Source organism: Plodia interpunctella, chromosome 25 (genome assembly GCF_027563975.2).
Source record: "Plodia interpunctella isolate USDA-ARS_2022_Savannah chromosome 25, ilPloInte3.2, whole genome shotgun sequence".
Lineage (NCBI taxonomy): Eukaryota > Metazoa > Arthropoda > Insecta > Lepidoptera > Pyralidae > Plodia > Plodia interpunctella.
Window position 1 is genome coordinate 5,312,356 of NC_071318.1, and position 4,538 is coordinate 5,316,893.

A 4,538-nucleotide genomic window follows, 5' to 3' on the forward strand; every position below is an offset into this window, starting at 1 on the left:
TGCGGAAATTTCTTTGTAAAGCATTTTCGCATCCGCACCCCGAGGTCCCAAGGTCTATAAAAGGCGCAAATATATATTGCTCTCCCAGAGATGCATATTTACGGACTCTGCCGCCAACGCAGCCGCACCAGCCTTATAGGCCGTCGCTGCTACGTGGGATGGAGCTACTGTATCCACGCACGTCGCATCATTTGAGAAATTAAAGGAAAAACCGATGGTCCGACGAACTGTATGCCTTCGATTTAAAATGGCCACAACTGGCAAGGTATAGAAGTGGTTGGAAACAAAGAAGGGAAGCTTTTGCCCAGCAGTGGGACCTGAGAGCTACATAAAAATATATTGAAAATCAAGTTTCGTTTGACTTATTCCAATTTGCATAAGAATTTACTTCTGTTCTCTGTATGGTTTGTGTCTACTGTCATATATAATTAAGTTGTGACCCCAAAAAATGGGAAACTGTGATTAGCATCGTGTTTGGGTAATTACCCAGCAAAGAGGATTGATTAATTGTGTAAAAGGACCTCTGACCCATATCTAATAATAAAAACATTATTTTGTGCGACTGATATTTTTGATATCAATAATACATTGTCTACATAATTTTGCATATCATCGAAAAATACAACAATATATATATATATATATATATATGTAAATGATAAATAAATATATTAGGACAAATCACACAGATTGAGCTAGCCCCAAAGTAAATTCGAGACATTGTGTTATGGGATACTAACTCAACGATACTATATTTTATAACAAATACATATATGGATAAACATCCAAGACCGGACCAATCAGAAAAAGATCATTTTCCCGACCCGTGACCCGACCGGGGATCGAACCCGGGACCTCTCGGTTCAGTGGCAAGAACTTTACCACTGCGCCACTGAGGTCGTCAATATAAAGCCGGTAATATATATTTTATTGGTATAAAATCGTGATTAGTTCCGTCAATGCGATCAATAAATTCATTTATTGATTAGATTTAAGGTAGGTTTATCAGGTCAACTTTAAAAACCACGAAATACGCCTCTTTTTTTAACCGTCAGCGGCGCGCCGGTCAAAATCAACGTCAAATTTGACGATGCAACTTAACCTTAGGATTTAGATAAAGCTCTTAGGCTCTATAAGACTACTGAATATAAGAATACTTATAAGATTAATATTCCTTCATTGACAACTTAGGAGATAGGTCTGCGGTGAAGTTTGTTGCGCTGCTTCTCGCAGTTGAAGAGGGCAAGGAAGCTTTGGGAGTTGGCAGTAGATTTAGTTTTTACTAAATTCTTGCTGTCCACAAGTGTATTCATCATCAAATATAATAATTTTGAATAATCTTAATAGCATTTACATCGACACTTTTGTAGTGGCGTTAAAAATATAACATTAATAGTTTACAACCTTACTTGTTCTATTGGAGTGTTGAATGTGCTGAAAGTTTTATTAACCCGCCTTTATTTAGCTCGTTAAGTCGTGTTAGAGTGATTAACAGAAAACAACATAAACTCGTCTAAATGTAATAAAATCTTATGGGCTTTTATACCCCTCACTTTATTTGTTTTAGTAACGAATGCTTTAGATAGATTGGACTTTGTCATGACTAACATCCATCTGTTACAGGTTATTACAGTCCACTTTTCGATGTCAGAAAAACTTGTGGACTGTATAATGTAATTATTCTATGCCCGTTGAGGGAGAACATTGAGATTGTTACTTCCAGTCGCAATGATATCTGAAATTATATTTACGACAACCCTAATAGCACTTCAATTTAGTAGTTAACCATTATAAAATTTTGAATGAATTAAAAAAAAATAACACGGAACAAATGTGTGGCTATTCCGATCCCGCCTGGCCCCAGCAGAAAGTGCAAACTGACGGGGTAAATATGTTGTAAAGGATGATATACATCTTACAAATAGGCATGAAATGACGACGAAAAAGTAGCCTGGCTGACCTTGGGCACCAACGCTCAATAAGGAGCTGGGGCTGCCTCAACGAGGCTGAGAAAGAAGCTGAGACGACGCTCAGATAAAAAAGAAATGAGATAATATTTTCACATCATTATTTTTACCTAAATATAACTCAAACGTATCCGTCTAGATTAGTATACGAATGGGCAATACCGGCAACGAATCACAATACAGACCTATTTGTAAATAATCAACGCATTTATATTCCAAGGGCGGCTAGGAGGGCGAGGTAGAATGTATTGATAGGAATTGGATGCGGTAGATCGATATTATTTTATTAGCTCTCCGGTGGGGTTTTGGGGGAAATTTTCATCATCGTCATTGCCAATTTGCAGTAGTCTACTGGTTAAGACACCCTATTATCGAAAGGTTTTAGGTTCAATTTTATGAGTCTGTATACCAATCTGATATGTCTAGTAGTTTTCGCAGCTACTTGCTTCTGGTGAAGGAAAACTTTGTGAGGAAATCTCTGCGCACTGGTAGACTGATAAGTACAGAGATAATGGAGTGGTTCCATTTTGTACTACACGCCATTTTTTTATTTTATGTAGCCCTCTGGTCCCACTGCTGGGCAAAAGCCTCCCTTCTTATGTTTATTTATTTATTCAAACTATATATAGATATGTACAAAAGGCGGACTTAACGCTAAAAGGAAACCTTCAGGAAAAATTATTGATTATTGTAAGGTCTTAACGCTTTGCACAAAATAAATATTATCTATACTATTATTATAAAGAGGTAAGCGTTTGTGAATTTGTATGTTTGAGGTACTAAGGTAATCTCTGAAACTATAGAACAGATTTCAAAAATTCTTTCACGATTAGAAAGGTAGGTACATTATCCAAGATTGCTATAGGCTATATTTTATCTCAAAATTCCTACAGGAGCGAGCCCCGGGTATCATATAGTTCCTAAATAAATTGATGTATGCTATGGTTCAGGTGAACAAAAATTTCATTCATTCATAATTTCGTTCATTCGTTCCTTCATTCATTTTCTTGTTTTCTGTTTTATATTGAAATATTAAACTAGTTACCATATCCAATCCATTCATTATCATGTACATTTATTATGAAAGTCCGTACGTAGCGTTATAATGACCTTAATAAGGATATGATTATATCTGAACTCATAGTCTCACCATATTATAGTTTTGACTGCTATATGTAAATACACAATTATTGACATTATGTAAATGTTTTCAAAACAGTGAACATTTTTATATATGAATTAGGATTAAATTTGTAATAATAATAAATCTTTATTGCAGACACATAGATCCATAAGTATAATAAAAGATAAATATAAAATTAAAAATTAAAATAGTTACTATTACAATAAAAATATTGTAAAAAGGTACATTTAAGTGGCGGCTACAGCCAGCCATTGTCTTATAAGTGTCAGAGCACACCAGTCTTTCAGCCAGACTCTTTACTATACTGTTTTTACAAATGGCAATCCCGGACATAAAGTTAGCTACACGCAGCCGATGTATGGCATTAAAAGTGTTAATACGCGCCTCTGTGAACATTCCCGAGGCGCTGCACCATGGTTTCAGTCCCATATAATGAAATTATTACAAGTCATACATGTCTGGACCATAACGAACCGGAGCGGAGTTTTAAAACAATCATTTCTAGCGCGATTCAGGACATCGTAAAATGTACAGCGCCATCTATGATAGAAAAACTCAAACTAAATCAAACAAATATTACCATAGATTATTTATTATGCCAGCTCCACACTGTCGCCGAATTCAGACACATGCCGACGCGAATGCGTGAACATTGCGTAGTTAGTATAGGTGCTTTTATTTACCGCAATAAAAAACCGGCAATGTATACCGAATCCGCCAATGTTTGGCAGACTGTTCGAAGACAGTGTGGAGCCGGCATAATACCGCCATCTATGATAGAAGGACTCAATCTAAACCTAACAAATAATTTTAATAATGTATTTTTAATACAATAATTTATCTTAATATTCGTTTTCCCTTTCCCCAAACATTTTGTATCGCGTGTTATACCCTCATTAGTGGTAAGGTATGATTTTGATGTTATCACCACGTAATTATAATAATTGTCACCGTAGACTTTACACATTATCTTTATGAACAAAATATGTATAGGTTTGTAATTATATTTTTTATTTTGCTTAAACATGACTGTGTGGCGTGCAGGCAACAATAGTATCGCTAAGGAGGGTTGACGTCGAGCTGGCAGCCGGTTTTAAAATTTTCCAAATTTTTAATTAACTTATCTCTGATTTTTTACGCTTTGTCGTAAAGTAATCAATGTAATTAATATTTATTGATTTTTTTAACAAAACTATATTAATATGTTTGGAAATATTGAAAAACTCCTATTTGCTATGTTTTCCTTGGCCAGTCGTAATATAACAGCCAAATCAGCATAATTCAAAGGTTTATTTTTAATACGGTGTCTGGGCTACGTGGCATCACAATCAACAATGCAGCTAAGAACATCACTTACCATGTCCAATCATTCGAGTTCGACGTAATATATCTTTAACATGCAAAGATAATAAATGAGTACTTAAATT